The sequence below is a fragment of the Lepisosteus oculatus genome, chromosome 14, assembly GCF_040954835.1.
Source record: "Lepisosteus oculatus isolate fLepOcu1 chromosome 14, fLepOcu1.hap2, whole genome shotgun sequence".
In the NCBI taxonomy this organism is placed as follows: domain Eukaryota; kingdom Metazoa; phylum Chordata; class Actinopteri; order Semionotiformes; family Lepisosteidae; genus Lepisosteus; species Lepisosteus oculatus.
The window spans coordinates 50358565-50384752 of record NC_090709.1 but is presented as its reverse complement, the minus strand read 5'-3'; the positions used below and the strand labels follow the sequence as shown (position 1 = coordinate 50384752).

General features: G+C 50.5%; 9 non-coding genes across 9 annotated transcripts; 1 reads left to right on the top strand and 8 right to left on the bottom strand.

The window, feature by feature from the left end:
- The first annotated feature begins 4686 nt into the window (after positions 1–4686).
- Positions 4687–4805, top strand: LOC138244867 (5S ribosomal RNA). Its single transcript, XR_011193482.1, has one exon. It is a non-coding gene; the product is annotated as a 5S ribosomal RNA (ribosomal RNA).
- A 5807-nt stretch (positions 4806–10612) lies between these two features.
- Positions 10613–10684, bottom strand: trnap-cgg (transfer RNA proline (anticodon CGG)). The gene has a single exon. It is a non-coding gene; the product is annotated as a tRNA-Pro (tRNA).
- Positions 10685–12801: 2117 nt separating this feature from the next.
- trnap-cgg (transfer RNA proline (anticodon CGG)) lies at positions 12802–12873 on the bottom strand. Its single transcript has one exon. It is a non-coding gene; the product is annotated as a tRNA-Pro (tRNA).
- A 2116-nt stretch (positions 12874–14989) lies between these two features.
- trnap-cgg (transfer RNA proline (anticodon CGG)) lies at positions 14990–15061 on the bottom strand. Its single transcript has one exon. It is a non-coding gene; the product is annotated as a tRNA-Pro (tRNA).
- A 2115-nt stretch (positions 15062–17176) lies between these two features.
- On the bottom strand, positions 17177–17248 carry trnap-cgg (transfer RNA proline (anticodon CGG)). Its single transcript has one exon. It is a non-coding gene; the product is annotated as a tRNA-Pro (tRNA).
- Positions 17249–19364: 2116 nt separating this feature from the next.
- trnap-cgg (transfer RNA proline (anticodon CGG)) lies at positions 19365–19436 on the bottom strand. The gene has a single exon. It is a non-coding gene; the product is annotated as a tRNA-Pro (tRNA).
- A 2115-nt stretch (positions 19437–21551) lies between these two features.
- trnap-cgg (transfer RNA proline (anticodon CGG)) lies at positions 21552–21623 on the bottom strand. The gene has a single exon. It is a non-coding gene; the product is annotated as a tRNA-Pro (tRNA).
- A 2115-nt stretch (positions 21624–23738) lies between these two features.
- On the bottom strand, positions 23739–23810 carry trnap-cgg (transfer RNA proline (anticodon CGG)). The gene has a single exon. It is a non-coding gene; the product is annotated as a tRNA-Pro (tRNA).
- A 2115-nt stretch (positions 23811–25925) lies between these two features.
- On the bottom strand, positions 25926–25997 carry trnap-cgg (transfer RNA proline (anticodon CGG)). Its single transcript has one exon. It is a non-coding gene; the product is annotated as a tRNA-Pro (tRNA).
- Between the last annotated feature and the right edge of the window lie 191 nt (positions 25998–26188).

The following is a 26188-nucleotide window of genomic DNA, read 5'->3' as shown; positions in this document are numbered from 1 at the left end:
TTACCTCTGTAGAGCTGTACAGTCTTGAGTAGAAGTGTCACGCCCTCTGCAGCCAGAGGGCGGTCCTTCTCTGTCCTGTCCCTAGTTTCTGGTCTGCTGTCCTTCCTGTCCCTCTCTTTCCCTTGGCTAAATATTTCAGGGTCTTGCACTCTGTCCTCGCTCAGCACTGACGTTCGGATGTCCTGAGACACGCCTAGCACCAGGGCGCCCCACGTCCGCTCCCTGAGGGCACAGGTTTCTATACGGCATTCCTGAACTCTTTGCACTAATGAGCCCGGGCCTTTTTCCCGTATCGCCGCTAAGCATATGGGTCTTTCTCCGCCCTCCTGCTCCCCACGGTTAGTCCCCTTGGACGTCCGTGACAAGAAGGCCTCGATGCAGGAGAGGATAGCACTCGGCTCTGTTCTCTCTCTTCCCTCCTCATCAACTACACTTTCCATGACAGACTTGGAGCCTACCACTTTCCTGAAAAAGAAGCAAGTACACTTCTCATTTTCTTCCAAGAACTGCACTCTGCTTCTTAACAGCACTCCTCGACTACTTTCTTCCGCTATGCTCCGGACATCCTTTTTTAAAAGGGTGATATCCTCGAGCACATCCAAGCCACTGTCTCGTGTAGAGACGCTGCAGCTGCCTCTGTTTCCTGGCTAGCACTCTTCTCCGTCTGGCAGCAGCCTTCCTTCCCTCATCCATGAAAAAGGCCTTTGTCCTCACCTTCACCTCCTCCCACCACTCTCCTACTGACTCGTACAGACACTGCAAGGACAGCCACTGTGATAGTTTCTCCTTGTAGCGGGATACTACCCCCTCATTCTCTAGCAGCTTTGTGTTGAGTTTCCAGAGGCCTGGGCCAAAGACAGTCCCGCCCTGGAGTTCCACTCTACACCCTAAAGCCTGATGATCTGAGAAGAGGACAGGCTGAAGAGTGACCCCAACAACTTTCACTCTCTCTGAGACAAAGCAATAGTCAATTCTGGAGCTGCTATTCCTCCCTGACCATGTATATCCTGCTATTGTGGGATATATACATCTATATGTGTCTGAGAGTTTAAAGTCTTGAACTAAGTTTTGCAGGGCTAGTGAGCTGGAATCCAATTTTATCGGAGAGCTAGACTGCCTATCTGTGTGCTCTAAGATACAATTAAAATCCCCTCCCACTATCACGTCTGTGCTACATAACAATAGGGGAGAGAGTGCTTTGAGTAGCTCCACCCTTCCTCCAACGTCAGTAGGACAATACACATTGATTAGACGCAGGTTAACGGTCCCCCATTCCACATCCACACACAGCAACCTGCCATCTATGACCCTCTGAATACTTTTCAATTTGAATGCCCATCCTTTGAAAAGAATGGCCACGCCAGAGGTTCTGTTGTTATTGTCCCCTGACCAATCAGAAGGCCCTTTATCCCACCTATCTTCAAAGCTTTTATACCTCTCTTGATTTACTTCTTTTTCTTTTTCTTCTTACCAATTTCCTGCCAGCCATCCTCTGAATGAGCCTTCATCAGGGTGGCAGCAGTAATAGCGTTCACGGAGTCCATTTCAGGGAAGGGGGTAGAGGGAGGGGTGCAGTGTTTCCAGCTGTCCCCATCACCATGCTCTCCTTCCTCCTCGCTCGGGGAGAAAACAGAGTCATTTTTCCTTTTCCTCAAGTCCAGCTCCTGGGAGCACTGAGGGGAAAGGGGTGCAGCCGATGCACCAGTCTCCTCTTCCCCCTCACCCACCAGCTGCTGCAGATCCTCCGTGATGGACTGGATGGAGGAGAGGAGGGCATCTGTAGGACTTGCAGAGTCTGAGAAAAGCAGCTCTGCTGAATCCTGGGTATCCTCGCTGGACCCGCTTCACCGGGGGGCCCCACACTGGCCCTCGTTCTGAGGAGCAGGAGTGGGGGAGGGGTCCTCGCTGTTCTCGGGGGTTTTCAAACCCTCGTGCTTGTCTGGTGCAGTCTGCAGTTGTGGGGGCGTAGTGGATTTCTCTTCCACCGGCCCCGGAGCCACAGCAGGACTGATCCTGGCTGGAGGCTGAGAGTCTTTGTCCAACAAGGGTTCTTTGTTTGACTTGTTGTTTGCTTTGGATTTTCAGGCCGGTTTGGCTGAAACAAGCACTGCCTCATCCTTTCTCATTTTGAGTTTATTGGCGTAGGCGTGAGGGCAGTTCTTAAAAACGTGTCCTTCCGAGCCACATAAATTGCAATTTGGCAGCATTGAACAGTCAGAGGATAAATGTCCCTGTTTGCCACAGGTCTTGCAGCATTTCACAGTGCAGGACAATGCCAGGTGTCCCACAGCACCACAGCGCTGACACACCTTTGGTTGTCCCACATAAAAAACATAGCCATTGCAGGTGCCCAGCCGGATTGTAGAGGGCAGGTGCCTTAAGCCTCCATTTACATTGTCCGGTAGCAAACGAACCTCGAATTTCCTTGCCTCCTGTTTTTATACTGTCAACATCTCTAACCTCAGTTCCATGGTGGACGGTGCAGTACTGGTTAAGCCAGGTTTGAATGTCCTCCGTCTTTGCCAGATTCGAGAACATAACAACATGCACTGTTTTCCTCTCTCTCTGTGTCAGAGGCTGCAAGTTGATCTTCTCAAGGGCAGGAACTTTCCCTCTTTTTGCCTCAAACACATCCACACATCGTTCAAACAGAGAATAGGTAGCAAAAACAACCTCAAATGCTTTCTGACCTGGGAGAGCGAAGATGAAATCCAAGTGCCGAGGTTCAAAGCCAAGTTCCTTCTGCAACACTTTTCTACTGAACTGCATGCGATCCATGAAGAGGTCATCCAAAACCTCAAAACGCACAGCATTCTTGCGGGATCCAAAAGTTGCCATTTCGTAAACTGCAAAACAAACACTGCTTCCACAAAACAAGCAAACAATCCAACTACTCCACCTACAGGATGATCAAGGTATCTCCACTGCCAGGTAAGTATAAGTTATATAAGGCCCTGCAAGCGGCCCGGACCCACAGCACAAAGTGCGCAGCCTAGCCCAGCTCCTCGCCCCGCACGCCACTGCCTCCTGCTGGGCCCACTCTTTCGCACACTCACACGCCACACTAACACTCAAAAGGGTGGGCAAAACGAGAAAACGAGCGCGCCGTTTCCTACACATCTGCAGTCGCCAATGCGCATTCGCTGCATGTCCCGGGATGCAATTCGGCCTCATTTGCATAACACCAGACCCACAAATCGCTACGCAGGCTCGCATCGTGCGCCTGCCACGCACCGAACAAACACTGGAGCCTTTTCAGCAATTTCCAAAAAATGGGCCTGCTCGCCTGCCCACAAGGCTCCGTCTCTTACCCGCTCTCCAGAGCCTGCTGCCTTCTGTGCTGTTCTCTCGGCACCACTGCAGCGCACACAACACGCTCCGCCGCAGGGAAGGCTCGCTCCGTGTGCACACGTCCTTTCAATGCCAGTTCAACAAGTGCTCCGCATTAGCGGCGTCAGGGCTCCGGCGTGTCACACCTCACCTCACCTCGCACAGCCCCCTCTTCGAATGTCTGGCGCTGGGCATGCCCCACTCTCCTCCACCTTATCTTATCGCGTGTGACCACCGACAATGGCCACAATGTCGGGGAATGGCACCTGTAAAGTGTTAATTGGGGCACAGGAACAGCCCGTCTCGTCCTGGGGGCCGGCTTCAAAGACAATAAAGCAAACACAGCGTGGCGGGGGAAGAAGACGACACGACACATGCAGGTACATTCAGCTCCGGCGGGAACGAGTCATTTGTCGGTCTTTTCAAGTGCTGGGAGCCAAGTAATCCTTCGCTTGTATCGTTTCTCCCCTGTGACTAGATCTCACCCTGCGACTCTCGACTGGGCTCACCCACGGCAGCCCAGCAGGTGTGAGCCTAGCCGGCACCCGGATGGGAGATTCCCCCCGGAAAAGCTCAGGTTGCTGCTGCTCCTGCAAGAGGTGTGACTGGGACCAGTAGGGAGCGCTCACCCTGCGGTTTGTGTGGCTTTCTTATGCCCCAGCATCCTGATGGCGACCCTCCTTGGCCATTAAGAAATCCCAGGGCGTCTCTCAAAAAGAGCCGCCGGGGGTGTCACTCTGGTGTTAGTGTTCCCCTTTACCAATCAGTCGGGGTCTCCTCCTAATCCCCGTCTCATATGTAACAATCAATGATGAGGCCCCCCTGTCCCGCGATATTGTATTTGTCCCCTGGCCGCTGGCTGGCGCCGTGAGATTTAGTACTCGCGCAAGAGAGCGCGAACGCGGTCCCCTGCCCCCCACAAAGTGTGCGCTCCAGGTTCCCTCTCGGGGCTCTGCAACACAGCGGAAAGGCAGCGAGAAGGAGCCTCTTGCTCTGACGCCGCAAGGCCACAAGAGGGCGGAGGCGCAGAGCGCCCGGCCGACATGTTGGACTGGTGTGCTTTATGTGCTGAAATAAACACGCGACAGCCCAGAAATGTTTTGAGTGCTGTGCACTGGAGGTTTTTGTCTTGTGAAGACTTGCCTTGTGCTCCTCCAAGCAGTTTGTTTGTTCTCCTCCAGTGCGGGACAAGCCAACACAAGGGAGCACATTCGCCAACATCCAGGTACGCAATGTGATTTGGAAAGCAGCTCCTTTCCAAAGAGTTGCACACGAACGATCCTTCAGTCCCGCTCGGGGGGCACGGAGCCCCAGCCACACACAGCTTCAAGTAGCGAGTCAGGCACCATAGCTTTCGCTTGTGGCCACACCACCCTGAATGTGCCCGATCTCGTCTGATCTCTGAAGCTAAACAGGGATGGGCCTGGTTAGTACTTGGATGGGAGACCGCCTGGGAATACCAGGTGCTGTAAGCTTTTAAGCGCAGGAGGCGCCCTATCCCCGCTCGCTCGCTCATTCCCCTGTTCACACGTGCAGTGCGGCTTGTCCGTCTGTTTATTTGTCAGCTTTGGCGAGACACGGGTGCTTGTGTATTAGCGTGAGCGTTTTTTATTCTGATCATGAACAGTTTTACAAGTCCGCAAAGGATCGAGGAAAGGTTTATCGCCAGCTGAAAAGAGACACAGCGCTTCGGCTGTGGAGACTTGTTCGGCTGGCGTTCGGGGAGTCGCGTTTTTCAGAATTGTATTGAGATCGTTTTCCACAGAGCTCAGATGTCAAAGCAGCAGCTCTCCACAGCGATCCTCTATAGCGCCCTTTCAGCTCCGTCCTCATTGGAAGGAAGCAAGAGTGAAAGGCTGAAGTGAAATAGAGCGGGGACGAAGGCAGTGAAGAGAGAGAACGTGGGAAGAAGAGAAAAACGCAAGGGAAAAAAACCAGCGTCGTAAAAGAGGTGACGGAGCTGTCCTCTCTATAAGAAGGAGAAGAAGAAGAGGATTTGTTTGTCTTTAGTAAGACTTTGTTTTTTGTGAATTTTTGTGTTTTTTTTGGTGTTTTTTGTTGATTTTTGAAGCCCTCCCCTTCAGCCTAACTCTGTTTGGGGAGGGGAGAGACTTTTGGTTTTTTTTTTGTTGCTTTTTTGTTGCTTTCTGAGTCCTGTTTGTGTTTTAATGGAAGGAAAAAACATGGAGGCAGAGAATGTTATTGTAGTGGAGGAGGAGAGTGGTGTAGGAAAGAGAAGGATGAGGAATTCGGACCGATCCCCCCGGCGGCTTTTTGCAAGGGCGCATACTGTTGTGGTGGATGTGAGCGGCGTGGAGAAACCGTCTGCGGGTGCTATTATCGCAGCTGTGCACGGCGTCTGTGGGGAGGGCTCTCTTTTTGCCTGCCACCCCCGGACGCCAAAAGAGTTTGAACTGACTCTGGACTCAAAGGAACATGCAGACGCGGTGGCTGTGGGGCTGGATGTGCAGGGCACACCCTGCTACTGCCGCTGGCTGGAGCGGAAGGAGGTAGTGGTGTCCTTCCTCCATTTCCCGGCATATATCTCAAACGAGACTATCAAGGAGAAGCTGAGTAGCTGGGGGGTGAGAGTGATTTCGGACATCAGGATGCGCCACTACCCTGGGACCACCATTGCTGATGGCATGAGGTTTGTTCGGATTCGCTTTCCCGAGCATGTACAGATGCAGCCATTCAAAATGGGTGAGGTATTTCGCGGCATACCCCGGTGGGCGTGTCGCGGTATCACGCGGTATCACGCAGTTCACGTGTGTCACGTGACTAACTATCCGGCGTCGCCTTGTAAAACCGCCAGGGGGAGCTTAACCTCTCATGTACAGCATTTGAGCCTTTAATTTTGAACTGTGCATTACAGCATGTTAATCATCAGTCATTAAAATGTTGGTATATTTTATGAAAGCAAGATTGCTCAGTTGGACAAAAGTACACAACCTACCTTTATCAGAAATATATATGCATCAAAGCCTTTACTGAAGATATTACTAATAGTATTAATAATGGATGACCTTGGACAAGCTGTATACTCAAAGTATAATTTCTTTAGCACATTTGTACAAGCACTTGGAATCTGTCCAAGCCATACTTTGTCAGGCATTTTGTTTTACTTCAACGGGCATAAAAACTTCCTTGCTTTTAACAGGGCGTTTCATAATTTCTAACTACGAAAATGATTTAAAATGCGACACCTATCATGAAAAGAAAAAAATGCACACCAGTATTCCATTTCTCCCTAAACATTGTAAGCTTCGAAGTCTTTAACTAACGTGATACCGGAGTCAACAAGCATACTTTTAGAATTTGATTAAAAGGGAATATAATATGGAATCGCGTATCTCAAGAAATTAATAACGATATAATTATATTCATGTTGCAAAAGAACTGCAACGGACATAAAAACTCCCTTGCATGGTTTCATTACGACCAGAATCGGTCTTGAGATATTTTTAACTTGATTTACAGTTTTTGAGAGGTATGTCTTAACACCGATACTACAGTGCTTAAGTACTGCTCACGTTTATGTTTCTAGGTTTATATTATGCATTTCATACGGTCAAATTACTTTTGAGCAACTAATAAGAAGCGCGAAACGGTATGCGTTTTACTTTCGTTTTGTGCTGGAACCCGTGGATTGATTAGAGATATCAAGTACATACAAGTCATTTTTTAAATGTTGTAGTTCGTCTTGAAAAAATGTTACGAGTACATCATCTATCAACAATCACACAGGTTCTGTTTCCATATTGCGGATTTTGGTTAGGTATTATCAAATCCGATGGCGCTGTTAGTTTACTGAGTCCCATGTCACATGGTCTGTGATTGAAACCTGTAAAACTGGTTTAATTCATCACAGCCAGCACTCTTCAGGTGTGAGGGTCAAGGGGACAAGGGGATCGTGAGCTGTGTCTAGGTGAATGGTTCCCTCACGAGCTTCTTTCCAGTGACCTTGCCTGGGGGCACCGCCACCTCGTTGATCTACCAATATGCTGACGACACCAGACTGACGTTGGCGGAGATCTCGGCCATTTTGGAGGTGGTGCAGGCCTACTGCGCTGCCTCGGGCGCCAAGGTAAACTTGGAGAAGTCTGAGGTCATGCCGGTGGGGAGGGCAGACCTTGCCCCGCTCTTCGGCTACCCTTTCAGGGTTGAGACGGGTCACCTGAAGGTCCTTGGCGTCTACATTAACGCTGATGAGCAGGCCACTGGGCTTCTCCTGTGGAAGGAGAAGCTCATTAAGATGAGGGCCAATTAAATCGGTGGAGACACAGGTCCCTGACCCTAAAGGGAAGGGTCCTGCTCGTTAACACACTGTGCCTGTCCCTCTTGTGGTACCCATTGTCTGTGATGCCTCTTCCTGAACGGGTAGAGAATGAGATTAGGCAACTGGTGGTTGGATTCGTGTGGGAGGGGAAGCCTCCGCGGGTCACTCATGACATCCTTATTGGGGAAATCTCCAGGGGTGGGCTGAAGCTGTGTGATGTAGGCCTGAAGCTGAAAAGCTTTAGGCTGAAAGTAGTGAAGAAGTTCCTTGACCTGGATAATGTCAGCATTTGGAAGATTGGTATGGCAAGCTACCTCGAGACTTGCGGGGGCTTGGGGCAGGAGACCCTCCTGGTGAGGCTCACTCCGGGGTTGATAAAACATCTGCCCTCCTTTTACAGGGAGGTCCTGCTGGCGAGGGGGTAGTTCATGTCCCAGCATGTCTCCTACACGCCGGAGACCCGGGCCCAGCTTCTGGAACAGCCTCTGTTCCTCAACCCCCTGCTGGTGTCTCGATGGAACAGGCAGCTCTACGGGGCTGGCATATCCAAGGTCAAGGATCTTCTTTATGAAGTAAAGGACGGATTTCTGCCCACCCAGGCTATTGTCGACGCTGTGCGAGAGGTCGACGACGAGCTGCCTGTCAGTAAGATCCGTCAGGATTACGAGCAGCTCAAACTCTGTCTCCCGGACAGTTGGCTGGAGAAGCTCCATCTACAAGACGGGGCAGCAGGCCCGGGCTGGCCGGAGCTGAGGGTGAAGTGGGGGGACCGTGGGGTGGACCTCCTGGGGTGCACCACCAGCATGTTCTACAGGCTGATGATGGCGAAACGCTTCAGAGTGCCGGTCTCAGAGGTGTTCTGGGGTAAGATCTTCCCCCAGCTCGAGCCAGGGCGTACTTGATGGTTCTGCTGGATTGTCTGTTTCGCTCTGTTCGAGGAGCTGTTCTTGACGGGGTGCCCTAGAAAGAGCTGTTCCTCTTTGGGTACCGCGGGTCTGAGGGGGGGGGGGTTAATGCCATTTTAGTGAACCTCCTCCTCAGCCTAACGAGGACAGCTGTCTGGGAGAGGAGGAACCTCATGATGTACAATGGCCTGAAGCCAGACCTTGTCAGGCTGTACATTGCCAGGGTGAAGGGCTGCTTCTCTTTCAGCCTGGACTACTGCAGGGCTGAAAGGCAGATGGCCGACTTTCGCAGGATCTTCTTAAACAATAACATCTTTGTGGACCTGCGGGAGGAAGGCTTGTACTTCCGGCTCTGAGATGGGGGTGTCTTTGAACAAAAGACACACACGGCTCCACCCTTTTCCACCCCTGAATAGAATTGGACAGTTGAATAGCATTTAATTCACATCGAATAGCATTGGTCCCTGACTAGCATTGGTGAAGCTCAGCAGTGGGCCACTGGGCACAATTTCCCACCGTTTCCATAGTGTAGTGGTTATCACGTTAGCCTCACACGTGCAATGTCCCCAGTTCAAAACAGAGCAGCTTTTTTTGTTGCCACGCACACTGTTTGGGGATTCGCCTAGCGCTGTGATCGAACAGACCCACTCACCTCTTAGTGTGGCGGGATCTGCACAGTGCATGTCGCAGCGCTTTCTGCTTTCACTTCAATGTGCCTCCTGATGTCGAGTCGTGTGCTGTGCAGAGGCTCTGAAAGCGAGAGCAATGAAAAGGTGCACAGTGCTGTGAAAGAAAACACAGAGAAGTGAAAGGCAGTCCTTTCTCTAAGACGGGGGTAAAGTTAGCTTGAAGTTCGAAAACGATTTTGGCACGCCTGTAGTGCTTTCGGGAAATCTCTTAGAGTTACAAAAACACTTGCTTTGTGTATAAAATGCATTGTGAATGCTTTCTCAGCCTTCACTTTGTCATTTTTATGACTTTTTTTTACCACGCTCAAATATTGTTTTGTCCATATCTTCACAATGGAAGCACAGAACGTCTTCAAACCAAATGCATTTAAAAGACCACAACTTCTGGAAATTTCCACATTCTCTACATCAAACTTTCAGTGAGCTAATTTAGTTTTTCATTGATGCATAATTATGCACTAACTGGAACCCGGGGGACCGCTGTGTGCACATGTTCACAATGCGAGAAATACTGTTCAATACGGCTTCATGCGAAAAACCCGTATATTACCTTAGGAAGCAGAACAGTGCAGTCTCCAATTACCCAGACTCGCAATGATTGCTCAGACATTAGCATGCGAGAGGTAGCGGGATTGATGCCCGCATCCTCCAGGTCTGAGTTTAGAGCTCCAGGAGCCTGGTGCTCTCATTTAGCCTCTGTGACTTCTGACAGGTGCTCCTCCGTTGCGGAGAGAATGTCCTTCAATTGTCAAGCGTTGAAGGGCCACACCTCCTTCCCAACCTCAGTCTGCACTGAGTGCGTCTCCGGCATTTTCTCGTCCAATTTGTCAGCTTAGCAAGTGAAAAGTATATCCGAGTGAAAACAGTGCTGATAATACTCTCAGGAATTGTTAGAAGACGTGCTTTTGATCATCGATTGCTTAACAATCACATTCGTTCGACTTTAGCAATCAAACTCGTAGTTTTCCTTCAAATCTTGAAAGCTCTCAGTGAGAACATCATAGGCTGCAGGACGCCCCGTAACTTGATTACTTCAACAGAAAGAAGAGCAGACAGCTCCACAAATATGCGAGGCGCAGAGAGCGCAAGGCGAGCCGCACACGTTTCGGTGGCTGAGAGAGGGCAGTTTTTGCTTCTGCATTTCCCAAGTAAGGACGCATGACAACAAGCGATCGCGGTGCTCATCTACGACATAGTGGTGATGAGTTTTCAGTACGTGTTCTTCTGAACGAGCAATGAGGTTGCCGCCTCGGACAGCTGACTGCACGCTCTCATTGTGCCACGTGATGAGAATTCACCAGGCTCGTTCAGTCATTAGTCACATTCCATCGTTTGCCATAAGCAGACGCTGCGAAGTGATGTGGATATCAGTTCCCAGTCTTGTGGAAGAGGAGGAAAAGAGCACACAAGGGCTCGTCCGGGAGTTGAACCCGGGACCTCTCGCACCCGAAGCGAGAATCATACCACTAGACCAACGAGCCACAGCAGCACTTGCCATTTCAATCTGTCAGCGAGCTTGAGGATGGGGGAGAGGCGTCATTCGCTCGTCCAGTCAGACCTTCATCAATAAGTCAAGAAAGCCGCAATTACACGACTGCCTTGTAGACGAAGGGAAGTGAACTGTGCCCGGTAAGAGGGGAACAAGCGGCACTAGGTGACGCCGAGGCATAAGCCCCAGCGAGGGGGGTTGGTTTGTATGGTACAGCGCTTGCTTTGCATGTGGGAAGTAGCAGGATCAATTCCCGCATCCTCCAGGTGTGTGCTTAGAGCTTGATGTGCCAAAAGGTGTCCTTTAGCCTGTGGTCACGCCTTGCATGGAGAGCATCGTGCAGCTGTCAAGCGTTTCGCAGCCACACCCCCTTTTCATCTTCTCTCTGGCTTAAGCGTCTCCGCCACTCTCTCTTGACATTTCATGTCAGCTTGTCAGAAGTCCGAGTGACATTTTTAATGGCTGAGTGAGGGCACGATGCTGAAGCAGAGAGGCCACTTCAGCCAGAGAGACTTGTGCTAGGTGAGATCTGAAAGACGGACTCACAACAGAAACAGACCAAAAATGTATGGGTGAGATCAAAAGGCAAATGCAACATTCAGCAGAGGGCGTCTAAAGATTAGGGAACGGGCGACTGAAATCCATGTGAGGCAAACTTTCCAGTGTGTGTCCTGCAGCTGGGTTTGTTGGTGTAATTGGTAGTGCGTCAGTCTTGTCATCTGAAGGGCCTGAGTTTGATCCTCACACGGGGCAGGGCTGCTTCCTCTCTTGCTCTTTTCAAACACTTGCGGCAAATTTTCGCTCATAACCACGTCTGGAATGCGTGACCTTTACATGGGCGAGAAGCAACGCCGCATCCCTTTTCTAAAGAACATTCACATTCAGAAATAAGTCAAGAAATTTGCCATTACTTTCGCTCGCACTGCTGTCAGCCTGCCCATGTTGACCAAAGAAAGATTCACTCGGCGTCAACATGACAGAACAGCGATCACTTGAAAACAATGTTCCACACTCCGTAAGCAAGAACTTCAGTGTTTGCAGTCACCCGATATGCCGATAGTCAAAGGAGCGCAAAACACGAAGCGTCAAAAGACAAGATGAGTTGATGGAAAGAGCGTTGAATTGATGAGCACAAAAGTTCAGCTCGTACAATAGGCAACGAAGGTCCCAGCGTCGTCATCGCACTTGAAAGGACTGCCTTGCAGACCAAGGGCAGTGGGCGGTGCCCGGTAAGAGGGGCAGAGGCGGTAAGACATGATACCAAGAAGCATGAATTGAGGGGGATGAGCTTAAATGGTAGAGCGCTCGCTTAGCATGCCAGAGGTAGCGGGATTGATGCCCGCATCCTCCAGGTCTGAGTTTAGAGCTCCAGGAGCCTGGTGCTCTCATTTAGCCTCTGTGACTTCTGACAGGTGCTCCTCCGTTGCGGAGAGAATGTCCTTCAATTGTCAAGCGTTGAAGGGCCACACCTCCTTCCCAACCTCAGTCTGCACTGAGTGCGTCTCCGGCATTTTCTCGTCCAATTTGTCAGCTTAGCAAGTGAAAAGTATATCCGAGTGAAAACAGTGCTGATAATACTCTCAGGAATTGTTAGAAGACGTGCTTTTGATCATCGATTGCTTAACAATCACATTCGTTCGACTTGAGCAATCAAGCTCGTAGTTTTCCTTCAAATCTTGAAAGCTCTCAGTGAGAACATCATAGGCTGCAGGACGCCCCGTAACTTGATTACTTCAACAGAAAGAAGAGCAGACAGCTCCACAAATATGCGAGGCGCAGAGAGCGCAAGGCGAGCCGTACACGTTTCGGTGGCTGAGAGAGGGCAGTTTTTGCTTCTGCATTTCCCAAGTAAGGACGCATGACAACAAGCGATCGCGGTGCTCATCTACGACATAGTGGTGATGAGTTTTCAGTACGTGTTCTTTTGAACGAGCAATGAAGTTGCCGCCTCGGACAGCTGACTGCACGCTCTCATTGTGCCACGTGATGAGAATTCACCAGGCTCGTTCAGTCATTAGTCACATTCCATCGTTTGCCATAAGCAGACGCTGCGAAGTGATGTGGATATCAGTTCCCAGTCTTGTGGAAGAGGAGGAAAAGAGCACACAAGGGCTCGTCCGGGAGTTGAACCCGGGACCTCTCGCACCCGAAGCGAGAATCATACCACTAGACCAACGAGCCACAGCAGCACTTTCCATTTCAATCTGTCGCGAGCTTGAGGATGGGGGAGAGGCGTCATTCGCTCGTCCAGTCAGACCTTCATCAATAAGTCAAGAAAGCCGCAATTACAAGACTGCCTTGTAGACGAAGGGAAGTGAACTGTGCCCGGTAAGAGGGGAACAAGCGGCACTAGGTGACGCCGAGGCATAAGCCCCAGCGAGGGGGGTTGGTTTGTATGGTACAGCGCTTGCTTTGCATGTGGGAAGTAGCAGGATCAATTCCCGCATCCTCCAGGTGTGTGCTTAGAGCTTGATGTGCCAAAAGGTGTCCTTTAGCCTGTGGTCACACCTTGCATGGAGAGCATCGTGCAGCTGTCAAGCGTTTCGCAGCCACACCCCCTTTTCATCTTCTCTCTGGCTTAAGCGTCTCCGCCACTCCCTCTTGACATTTCATGTCAGCTTGTCAGAAGTCCGAGTGACATTTTTAATGGCTGAGTGAGGGCACGATGCTGAAGCAGAGAGGCCACTTCAGCCAGAGAGACTTGTGCTAGGTGAGATCTGAAAGACGGACTCACAACAGAAACAGACCAAAAATGTATGGGTGAGATCAAAAGGCAAATGCAACATTCAGCAGAGGGCGTCTAAAGATTAGGGAACGGGCGACTGAAATCCATGTGAGGCAAACTTTCCAGTGTGTGTCCTGCAGCTGGGTTTGTTGGTGTAATTGGTAGTGCGTCAGTCTTGTCATCTGAAGGGCCTGAGTTTGATCCTCACACGGGGCAGGGCTGCTTCCTCTCTTGCTCTTTTCAAACACTTGCGGCAAATTTTCGCTCATAACCACGTCTGGAATGCGTGACCTTTACATGGGCGAGAAGCAACGCCGCATCCCTTTTCTAAAGAACATTCACATTCAGAAATAAGTCAAGAAATTTGCCATTACTTTCGCTCGCACTGCTGTCAGCCTGCCCATGTTGACCAAAGAAAGATTCACTCGGCGTCAACATGACAGAACAGCGATCACTTGAAAACAATGTTCCACACTCCGTAAGCAAGAACTTCAGTGTTTGCAGTCACCCGATATGCCGATAGTCAAAGGAGCGCAAAACACGAAGCGTCAAAAGACAAGATGAGTTGATGGAAAGAGCGTTGAATTGATGAGCACAAAAGTTCAGCTCGTACAATAGGCAACGAAGGTCCCAGCGTCGTCATCGCACTTGAAAGGACTGCCTTGCAGACCAAGGGCAGTGGGCGGTGCCCGGTAAGAGGGGCAGAGGCGGTAAGACATGATACCAAGAAGCATGAATTGAGGGGGATGAGCTTAAATGGTAGAGCGCTCGCTTAGCATGCCAGAGGTAGCGGGATTGATGCCCGCATCCTCCAGGTCTGAGTTTAGAGCTCCAGGAGCCTGGTGCTCTCATTTAGCCTCTGTGACTTCTGACAGGTGCTCCTCCGTTGCGGAGAGAATGTCCTTCAATTGTCAAGCGTTGAAGGGCCACACCTCCTTCCCAACCTCAGTCTGCACTGAGTGCGTCTCCGGCATTTTCTCGTCCAATTTGTCAGCTTAGCAAGTGAAAAGTATATCCGAGTGAAAACAGTGCTGATAATACTCTCAGGAATTTTTAGAAGACGTGCTTTTGATCATCGATTGCTTAACAATCACATTCGTTCGACTTGAGCAATCAAGCTCGTAGTTTTCCTTCAAATCTTGAAAGCTCTCAGTGAGAACATCATAGGCTGCAGGACGCCCCGTAACTTGATTACTTCAACAGAAAGAAGAGCAGACAGCTCCACAAATATGCGAGGCGCAGAGAGCGCAAGGCGAGCCGCACACGTTTCGGTGGCTGAGAGAGGGCAGTTTTTGCTTCTGCATTTCCCAAGTAAGGACGCATGACAACAAGCGATCGCGGTGCTCATCTACGACATAGTGGTGATAAGTTTTCAGTACGTGTTCTTTTGAACGAGCAATGAAGTTGCCGCCTCGGACAGCTGACTGCACGCTCTCATTGTGCCACGTGATGAGAATTCACCAGGCTCGTTCAGTCATTAGTCACATTCCATCGTTTGCCATAAGCAGACGCTGCGAAGTGATGTGGATATCAGTTCCCAGTCTTGTGGAAGAGGAGGAAAAGAGCACACAAGGGCTCGTCCGGGAGTTGAACCCGGGACCTCTCGCACCCGAAGCGAGAATCATACCACTAGACCAACGAGCCACAACAGCACTTGCCATTTCAATCTGTCGCGAGCTTGAGGATGGGGGAGAGGCGTCATTCGCTCGTCCAGTCAGACCTTCATCAATAAGTCAAGAAAGCCGCAATTACACGACTGCCTTGTAGACGAAGGGCAGTGAACTTTGCCCGGTAAGAGGGGAACAAGCGGCACTAGGTGACGCCGAGGCATAAGCCCCAGCGAGGGGGGTTGGTTTGTATGGTACAGCGTTTGCTTTGCATGTGGGAGGTAGCAGGATCAATTCCCGCATCCTCCAGGTGTGTGCTTAGAGCTTGATGTGCCAAAAGGTGTCCTTTAGCCTGTGGTCACGCCTTGCAGGGAGAGCATCGTGCAGCTGTCAAGCGTTTCGCAGCCACGCCCCCTTTTCATCTTCTCTCTGGCTTAAGCGTCTCCGCCACTCTCTCTTGACATTTCATGTCAGCTTGTCAGAAGTCCGAGCGACAATTTTAATGGCTGAGTGAGGGCACTATGCTGAAGCAGAGAGGCCACTTCAGCCAGAGAGACTTGTGCTAGGTGAGATCTGAAAGACGGACTCACAACAGAAACAGACCAAAAATGTATGGGTGAGATCAAAAGGCAAATGCAACATTCAGCAGAGGGCGTCTAAAGATTAGGGAACGGGCGACTGAAATCCATGTGAGGCAAACTTTCCGGTGTGTGTCCTGCAGCTGGGTTTGTTGTCGTAATTGGTAGTGCGTCAGTCTCGTCATCTGAAGGGCCTGAGTTTGATCCTCACACGGGGCAGGGCTGCTTCCTCTCTTGCTCTTTTCAAACACTTGCGGCAACTGTTCGCTCATAACCACGTCTGGAATGCGTGACCTTTACACGGGCGAGAAGCAACGCCGCATCCCTTTTCTAAAGAACATTTACATTCAGAAATAAGTCAAGAAATTTGCCATTACTTTCGCTCGCAATGCTGTCAGCCTGCCCATGTTGCCAAAGAAAGATTCACTCGGCGTCAACATGACAGAACAGCGATCACTTGAAAACAATGTTCCACACTCCGTAAGCAAGAACTTCAGTGTTTGCAGTCACCCGATATGCCGATAGTCAAAGGAGCGCAAAACACGAAGCGTCAAAAGACAAGATGAGTTGATGGAAAGAGCGTTGAATTGATGAGCACAAAAGTTCAGCTCGTACAATAGGCAACGAAGGTCCCAGCGTCGTCATCGCACTTGAAAGGACTGCCTTGCAGACCAAGGGCAGTGGGCGGTGCCCGGTAAGAGGGGCAGAGGCGGTAAGACATGATACCCAGAAGCATGAATTGAGGGGGATAAGCTTAAATGGTAGAGCGCTCGCTTAGCATGCCAGAGGTAGCGGGATTGATGCCCGCATCCTCCAGGTCTGAGTTTAGAGCTCCAGGAGCCTGGTGCTCTCATTTAGCCTCTGTGACTTCTGACAGGTGCTCCTCCGTTGCGGAGAGAATGTCCTTCAATTGTCAAGCGTTGAAGGGCCACACCTCCTTCCCAACCTCAGTCTGCACTGAGTGCGTCTCCGGCATTTTCTCGTCCAATTTGTCAGCTTAGCAAGTGAAAAGTATATCCGAGTGAAAACAGTGCTGATAATACTCTCAGGAATTGTTAGAAGACGTGCTTTTGATCATCGATTGCTTAACAATCACATTCGTTCGACTTGAGCAATCAAGCTCGTAGTTTTCCTTCAAATCTTGAAAGCTCTCAGTGAGAACATCATAGGCTGCAGGACGCCCCGTAACTTGATTACTTCAACAGAAAGAAGAGCAGACAGCTCCACAAATATGCGAGGCGCAGAGAGCGCAAGGCGAGCCGCACACGTTTCGGTGGCTGAGAGAGGGCAGTTTTTGCTTCTGCATTTCCCAAGTAAGGACGCATGACAACAAGCGATCGCGGTGCTCATCTACGACATAGTGGTGATGAGTTTTCAGTACGTGTTCTTTTGAACGAGCAATGAAGTTGCCGCCTCGGACAGCTGACTGCACGCTCTCATTGTGCCACGTGATGAGAATTCACCAGGCTCGTTCAGTCATTAGTCACATTCCATCGTTCGCCATAAGCAGACGCTGCGAAGTGATGTGGATATCAGTTCCCAGTCTTGTGGAAGAGGAGGAAAAGAGCACACAAGGGCTCGTCCGGGAGTTGAACCCGGGACCTCTCGCACCCGAAGCGAGAATCATACCACTAGACCAACGAGCCACAGCAGCACTTTCCATTTCAATCTGTCGCGAGCTTGAGGATGGGGGAGAGGCGTCATTCGCTCGTCCAGTCAGACCTTCATCAATAAGTCAAGAAAGCCACAATTACACGACTGCCTTGTAGACGAAGGGCAGTGAACTGTGCCCGGTAAGAGGGGAACAAGCGGCAATAGGTGACGCCGAGGCATAAGCCCCAGCGAGGGGGGTTGGTTTGTATGGTACAGCGTTTGCTTTGCATGTGGGAGGTAGCAGGATCAATTCCCGCATCCTCCAGGTGTGTGCTTAGAGCTTGATGTGCCAAAAGGTGTCCTTTAGCCTGTGGTCACGCCTTGCAGGGAGAGCATCGTGCAGCTGTCAAGCGTTTCGCAGCCACGCCCCCTTTTCATCTTCTCTCTGGCTTAAGCGTCTCCGCCACTCTCTCTTGACATTTCATGTCAGCTTGTCAGAAGTCCGAGTGACAATTTTAATGGCTGAGTGAGGGCACGATGCTGAAGCAGAGAGGCCACTTCAGCCAGAGAGACTTGTGCTAGGTGAGATCTGAAAGACGGACTCACAACAGAAACAGACCAAAAATGTATGGGTGAGATCAAAAGGCAAATGCAACATTCAGCAGAGGGCGTCTAAAGATTAGGGAACGGGCGACTGAAATCCATGTGAGGCAAACTTTCCGGTGTGTGTCCTGCACCTGGGTTTGTTGGCGTAATTGGTAGTGCGTCAGTCTCGTCATCTGAAGGGCCTGAGTTTGATCCTCACACGGGGCAGGGCTGCTTCCTCTCTTGCTCTTTTCAAACACTTGCGGCAACTGTTCGCTCATAACCACGTCTGGAATGCGTGACCTTTACATGGGCGAGAAGCAACGCCGCATCCCTTTTCTAAAGAACATTCACATTCAGAAATAAGTCAAGAAATTTGCCATTACTTTCGCTCGCACTGCTGTCAGCCTGCCCATGTTGACCAAAGAAAGATTCACTCGGCGTCAACATGACAGAACAGCGATCACTTGAAAACAATGTTCCACACTCCGTAAGCAAGAACTTCAGTGTTTGCAGTCACCCGATATGCCGATAGTCAAAGGAGCGCAAAACACGAAGCGTCAAAAGACAAGATGAGTTGATGGAAAGAGCGTTGAATTGATGAGCACAAAAGTTCAGCTCGTACAATAGGCAACGAAGATCTCAGCGTCGTCATCGCACTTGAAAGGACTGCCTTGCAGACCAAGGGCAGTGGGCGGTGCCCGGTAAGAGGGGCAGAGGCGGTAAGACATGATGCCGAGAAGCATGAAGCGAGGAGGATGAGCTCAAATGGTAGAGCGCTCGCTTAGCATGCCAGAGGTAGCGGGATTGATGCCCGCATCCTCCAGGTCTGAGTTTAGAGCTCCAGGAGCCTGGTGCTCTCATTTAGCCTCTGTGACTTCTGACAGGTGCTCCTCCGTTGCGGAGAGAATGTCCTTCAATTGTCAAGCGTTGAAGGGCCACACCTCCTTCCCAACCTCAGTCTGCACTGAGTGCGTCTCCGGCATTTTCTCGTCCAATTTGTCAGCTTAGCAAGTGAAAAGTATATCCGAGTGAAAACAGTGCTGATAATACTCTCAGGAATTGTTAGAAGACGTGCTTTTGATCATCAATTGCTTAACAATCACATTCGTTCGACTTGAGCAATCAAGCTCGTAGTTTTCCTTCAAATCTTGAAAGCTCTCAGTGAGAACATCATAGGCTGCAGGACGCCCCGTAACTTGATTACTTCAACAGAAAGAAGAGCAGACAGCTCCACAAATATGCGAGGCGCAGAGAGCGCAAGGCGAGCCGCACACGTTTCGGTGGCTGAGAGAGGGCAGTTTTTGCTTCTGCATTTCCCAAGTAAGGACGCATGACAACAAGCGATCGCGGTGCTCATCTACGACATAGTGGTGATGAGTTTTCAGTACGTGTTCTTTTGAACGAGCAATGAGGTTGCCGCCTCGGACAGCTGACTGCACGCTCTCATTGTGCCACGTGATGAGAATTCACCAGGCTCGTTCAGTCATTAGTCACATTCCATCGTTTGCCATAAGCAGACGCTGCGAAGTGATGTGGATATCAGTTCCCAGTCTTGTGGAAGAGGAGGAAAAGAGCACACAAGGGCTCGTCCGGGAGTTGAACCCGGGACCTCTCGCACCCGAAGCGAGAATCATACCACTAGACCAACGAGCCACAGCAGCACTTTCCATTTCAATCTGTCGCGAGCTTGAGGATGGGGGAGAGGCGTCATTCGCTCGTCCAGTCAGACCTTCATCAATAAGTCAAGAAAGCCGCAATTACACGACTGCCTTGTAGACGAAGGGCAGTGAACTGTGCCCGGTAAGAGGGGAACAAGCGGCACTAGGTGACGCCGAGGCATAAGCCCCAGCGAGGGGGGTTGGTTTGTATGGTACAGCGTTTGCTTTGCATGTGGGAGGTAGCAGGATCAATTCCCGCATCCTCCAGGTGTGTGCTTAGAGCTTGATGTGCCAAAAGGTGTCCTTTAGCCTGTGGTCACGCCTTGCAGGGAGAGCATCGTGCAGCTGTCAAGCGTTTCGCAGCCACGCCCCCTTTTCATCTTCTCTCTGGCTTAAGCGTCTCCGCCACTCTCTCTTGACATTTCATGTCAGCTTGTCAGAAGTCCGAGTGACAATTTTAATGGCTGAGTGAGGGCACGATGCTGAAGCAGAGAGGCCACTTCAGCCAGAGAGACTTGTGCTAGGTGAGATCTGAAAGACGGACTCACAACAGAAACAGACCAAAAATGTATGGGTGAGATCAAAAGGCAAATGCAACATTCAGCAGAGGGCGTCTAAAGATTAGGGAACGGGCGACTGAAATCCATGTGAGGCAAACTTTCCGGTGTGTGTCCTGCAGCTGGGTTTGTTGGCGTAATTGGTAGTGCGTCAGTCTCGTCATCTGAAGGGCCTGAGTTTGATCCTCACACGGGGCAGGGCTGCTTCCTCTCTTGCTCTTTTCAAACACTTGCGGCAACTGTTCGCTCATAACCACGTCTGGAATGCGTGACCTTTACACGGGCGAGAAGCAACGCCGCATCCCTTTTCTAAAGAACATTCACATTCAGAAATAAGTCAAGAAATTTGCCATTACTTTCGCTCGCACTGCTGTCAGCCTGCCCATGTTGCCAAAGAAAGATTCACTCGGCGTCAACATGACAGAACAGCGATCACTTGAAAACAATGTTCCACACTCCGTAAGCAAGAACTTCAGTGTTTGCAGTCACCCGATATGCCGATAGTCAAAGGAGCGCAAAACACGAAGCGTCAAAAGACAAGATGAGTTGATGGAAAGAGCGTTGAATTGATGAGCACAAAAGTTCAGCTCGTACAATAGGCAACGAAGGTCCCAGCGTCGTCATCGCACTTGAAAGGACTGCCTTGCAGACCAAGGGCAGTGGGCGGTGCCCGGTAAGAGGGGCAGAGGCGGTAAGACATGATGCCAAGAAGCATGAATTGAGGGGGATGAGCTTAAATGGTAGAGCGCTCGCTTAGCATGCGAGAGGTAGCGGGATTGATGCCCGCATCCTCCAGGTCTGAGTTTAGAGCTCCAGGAGCCTGGTGCTCTCATTTAGCCTCTGTGACTTCTGACAGGTGCTCCTCCGTTGCGGAGAGAATGTCCTTCAATTGTCAAGCGTTGAAGGGCCACACCTCCTTCCCAACCTCAGTCTGCACTGAGTGCGTCTCCGGCATTTTCTCGTCCAATTTGTCAGCTTAGCAAGTGAAAAGTATATCCGAGTGAAAACAGTGCTGATAATACTCTCAGGAATTGTTAGAAGACGTGCTTTTGATCATCGATTGCTTAACAATCACATTCGTTCGACTTGAGCAATCAAGCTCGTAGTTTTCCTTCAAATCTTGAAAGCTCTCAGTGAGAACATCATAGGCTGCAGGACGCCCCGTAACTTGATTACTTCAACAGAAAGAAGAGCAGACAGCTCCACAAATATGCGAGGCGCAGAGAGCGCAAGGCGAGCCGCACACGTTTCGGTGGCTGAGAGAGGGCAGTTTTTGCTTCTGCATTTCCCAAGTAAGGACGCATGACAACAAGCGATCGCGGTGCTCATCTACGACATAGTGGTGATGAGTTTTCAGTACGTGTTCTTTTGAACGAGCAATGAAGTTGCCGCCTCGGACAGCTGACTGCACGCTCTCATTGTGCCACGTGATGAGAATTCACCAGGCTCGTTCAGTCATTAGTCACATTCCATCGTTTGCCATAAGCAGACGCTGCGAAGTGATGTGGATATCAGTTCCCAGTCTTGTGGAAGAGGAGGAAAAGAGCACACAAGGGCTCGTCCGGGAGTTGAACCCGGGACCTCTCGCACCCGAAGCGAGAATCATACCACTAGACCAACGAGCCACAACAGCACTTGCCATTTCAATCTGTCGCGAGCTTGAGGATGGGGGAGAGGCGTCATTCGCTCGTCCAGTCAGACCTTCATCAATAAGTCAAGAAAGCCGCAATTACACGACTGCCTTGTAGACGAAGGGCAGTGAACTTTGCCCGGTAAGAGGGGAACAAGCGGCACTAGGTGACGCCGAGGCATAAGCCCCAGCGAGGGGGGTTGGTTTGTATGGTACAGCGTTTGCTTTGCATGTGGGAGGTAGCAGGATCAATTCCCGCATCCTCCAGGTGTGTGCTTAGAGCTTGATGTGCCAAAAGGTGTCCTTTAGCCTGTGGTCACGCCTTGCAGGGAGAGCATCGTGCAGCTGTCAAGCGTTTCGCAGCCACGCCCCCTTTTCATCTTCTCTCTGGCTTAAGCGTCTCCGCCACTCTCTCTTGACATTTCATGTCAGCTTGTCAGAAGTCCGAGCGACAATTTTAATGGCTGAGTGAGGGCACTATGCTGAAGCAGAGAGGCCACTTCAGCCAGAGAGACTTGTGCTAGGTGAGATCTGAAAGACGGACTCACAACAGAAACAGACCAAAAATGTATGGGTGAGATCAAAAGGCAAATGCAACATTCAGCAGAGGGCGTCTAAAGATTAGGGAACGGGCGACTGAAATCCATGTGAGGCAAACTTTCCGGTGTGTGTCCTGCAGCTGGGTTTGTTGTCGTAATTGGTAGTGCGTCAGTCTCGTCATCTGAAGGGCCTGAGTTTGATCCTCACACGGGGCAGGGCTGCTTCCTCTCTTGCTCTTTTCAAACACTTGCGGCAACTGTTCGCTCATAACCACGTCTGGAATGCGTGACCTTTACACGGGCGAGAAGCAACGCCGCATCCCTTTTCTAAAGAACATTTACATTCAGAAATAAGTCAAGAAATTTGCCATTACTTTCGCTCGCAATGCTGTCAGCCTGCCCATGTTGCCAAAGAAAGATTCACTCGGCGTCAACATGACAGAACAGCGATCACTTGAAAACAATGTTCCACACTCCGTAAGCAAGAACTTCAGTGTTTGCAGTCACCCGATATGCCGATAGTCAAAGGAGCGCAAAACACGAAGCGTCAAAAGACAAGATGAGTTGATGGAAAGAGCGTTGAATTGATGAGCACAAAAGTTCAGCTCGTACAATAGGCAACGAAGGTCCCAGCGTCGTCATCGCACTTGAAAGGACTGCCTTGCAGACCAAGGGCAGTGGGCGGTGCCCGGTAAGAGGGGCAGAGGCGGTAAGACATGATACCCAGAAGCATGAATTGAGGGGGATAAGCTTAAATGGTAGAGCGCTCGCTTAGCATGCCAGAGGTAGCGGGATTGATGCCCGCATCCTCCAGGTCTGAGTTTAGAGCTCCAGGAGCCTGGTGCTCTCATTTAGCCTCTGTGACTTCTGACAGGTGCTCCTCCGTTGCGGAGAGAATGTCCTTCAATTGTCAAGCGTTGAAGGGCCACACCTCCTTCCCAACCTCAGTCTGCACTGAGTGCGTCTCCGGCATTTTCTCGTCCAATTTGTCAGCTTAGCAAGTGAAAAGTATATCCGAGTGAAAACAGTGCTGATAATACTCTCAGGAATTGTTAGAAGACGTGCTTTTGATCATCGATTGCTTAACAATCACATTCGTTCGACTTGAGCAATCAAGCTCGTAGTTTTCCTTCAAATCTTGAAAGCTCTCAGTGAGAACATCATAGGCTGCAGGACGCCCCGTAACTTGATTACTTCAACAGAAAGAAGAGCAGACAGCTCCACAAATATGCGAGGCGCAGAGAGCGCAAGGCGAGCCGCACACGTTTCGGTGGCTGAGAGAGGGCAGTTTTTGCTTCTGCATTTCCCAAGTAAGGACGCATGACAACAAGCGATCGCGGTGCTCATCTACGACATAGTGGTGATGAGTTTTCAGTACGTGTTCTTTTGAACGAGCAATGAAGTTGCCGCCTCGGACAGCTGACTGCACGCTCTCATTGTGCCACGTGATGAGAATTCACCAGGCTCGTTCAGTCATTAGTCACATTCCATCGTTCGCCATAAGCAGACGCTGCGAAGTGATGTGGATATCAGTTCCCAGTCTTGTGGAAGAGGAGGAAAAGAGCACACAAGGGCTCGTCCGGGAGTTGAACCCGGGACCTCTCGCACCCGAAGCGAGAATCATACCACTAGACCAACGAGCCACAGCAGCACTTTCCATTTCAATCTGTCGCGAGCTTGAGGATGGGGGAGAGGCGTCATTCGCTCGTCCAGTCAGACCTTCATCAATAAGTCAAGAAAGCCACAATTACACGACTGCCTTGTAGACGAAGGGCAGTGAACTGTGCCCGGTAAGAGGGGAACAAGCGGCAATAGGTGACGCCGAGGCATAAGCCCCAGCGAGGGGGGTTGGTTTGTATGGTACAGCGTTTGCTTTGCATGTGGGAGGTAGCAGGATCAATTCCCGCATCCTCCAGGTGTGTGCTTAGAGCTTGATGTGCCAAAAGGTGTCCTTTAGCCTGTGGTCACGCCTTGCAGGGAGAGCATCGTGCAGCTGTCAAGCGTTTCGCAGCCACGCCCCCTTTTCATCTTCTCTCTGGCTTAAGCGTCTCCGCCACTCTCTCTTGACATTTCATGTCAGCTTGTCAGAAGTCCGAGTGACAATTTTAATGGCTGAGTGAGGGCACGATGCTGAAGCAGAGAGGCCACTTCAGCCAGAGAGACTTGTGCTAGGTGAGATCTGAAAGACGGACTCACAACAGAAACAGACCAAAAATGTATGGGTGAGATCAAAAGGCAAATGCAACATTCAGCAGAGGGCGTCTAAAGATTAGGGAACGGGCGACTGAAATCCATGTGAGGCAAACTTTCCGGTGTGTGTCCTGCACCTGGGTTTGTTGGCGTAATTGGTAGTGCGTCAGTCTCGTCATCTGAAGGGCCTGAGTTTGATCCTCACACGGGGCAGGGCTGCTTCCTCTCTTGCTCTTTTCAAACACTTGCGGCAACTGTTCGCTCATAACCACGTCTGGAATGCGTGACCTTTACATGGGCGAGAAGCAACGCCGCATCCCTTTTCTAAAGAACATTCACATTCAGAAATAAGTCAAGAAATTTGCCATTACTTTCGCTCGCACTGCTGTCAGCCTGCCCATGTTGCCAAAGAAAGATTCACTCGGCGTCAACATGACAGAACAGCGATCACTTGAAAACAATGTTCCACACTCCGTAAGCAAGAACTTCAGTGTTTGCAGTCACCCGATATGCCGATAGTCAAAGGAGCGCAAAACACGAAGCGTCAAAAGACAAGATGAGTTGATGGAAAGAGCGTTGAATTGATGAGCACAAAAGTTCAGCTCGTACAATAGGCAACGAAGGTCCCAGCGTCGTCATCGCACTTGAAAGGACTGCCTTGCAGACCAAGGGCAGTGGGCGGTGCCCGGTAAGAGGGGCAGAGGCGGTAAGACATGATACCAAGAAGCATGAATTGAGGGGGATGAGCTTAAATGGTAGAGCGCTCGCTTAGCATGCCAGAGGTAGCGGGATTGATGCCCGCATCCTCCAGGTCTGAGTTTAGAGCTCCAGGAGCCTGGTGCTCTCATTTAGCCTCTGTGACTTCTGACAGGTGCTCCTCCGTTGCGGAGAGAATGTCCTTCAATTGTCAAGCGTTGAAGGGCCACACCTCCTTCCCAACCTCAGTCTGCACTGAGTGCGTCTCCGGCATTTTCTCGTCCAATTTGTCAGCTTAGCAAGTGAAAAGTATATCCGAGTGAAAACAGTGCTGATAATACTCTCAGGAATTGTTAGAAGACGTGCTTTTGATCATCGATTGCTTAACAATCACATTCGTTCGACTTGAGCAATCAAGCTCGTAGTTTTCCTTCAAATCTTGAAAGCTCTCAGTGAGAACATCATAGGCTGCAGGACGCCCCGTAACTTGATTACTTCAACAGAAAGAAGAGCAGACAGCTCCACAAATATGCGAGGCGCAGAGAGCGCAAGGCGAGCCGCACACGTTTCGGTGGCTGAGAGAGGGCAGTTTTTGCTTCTGCATTTCCCAAGTAAGGACGCATGACAACAAGCGATCGCGGTGCTCATCTACGACATAGTGGTGATGAGTTTTCAGTACGTGTTCTTTTGAACGAGCAATGAAGTTGCCGCCTCGGACAGCTGACTGCACGCTCTCATTGTGCCACGTGATGAGAATTCACCAGGCTCGTTCAGTCATTAGTCACATTCCATCGTTTGCCATAAGCAGACGCTGCGAAGTGATGTGGATATCAGTTCCCAGTCTTGTGGAAGAGGAGGAAAAGAGCACACAAGGGCTCGTCCGGGAGTTGAACCCGGGACCTCTCGCACCCGAAGCGAGAATCATACCACTAGACCAACGAGCCACAGCAGCACTTTCCATTTCAATCTGTCGCGAGCTTGAGGATGGGGGAGAGGCGTCATTCGCTCGTCCAGTCAGACCTTCATCAATAAGTCAAGAAAGCCGCAATTACACGACTGCCTTGTAGACGAAGGGCAGTGAACTGTGCCCGGTAAGAGGGGAACAAGCGGCACTAGGTGACGCCGAGGCATAAGC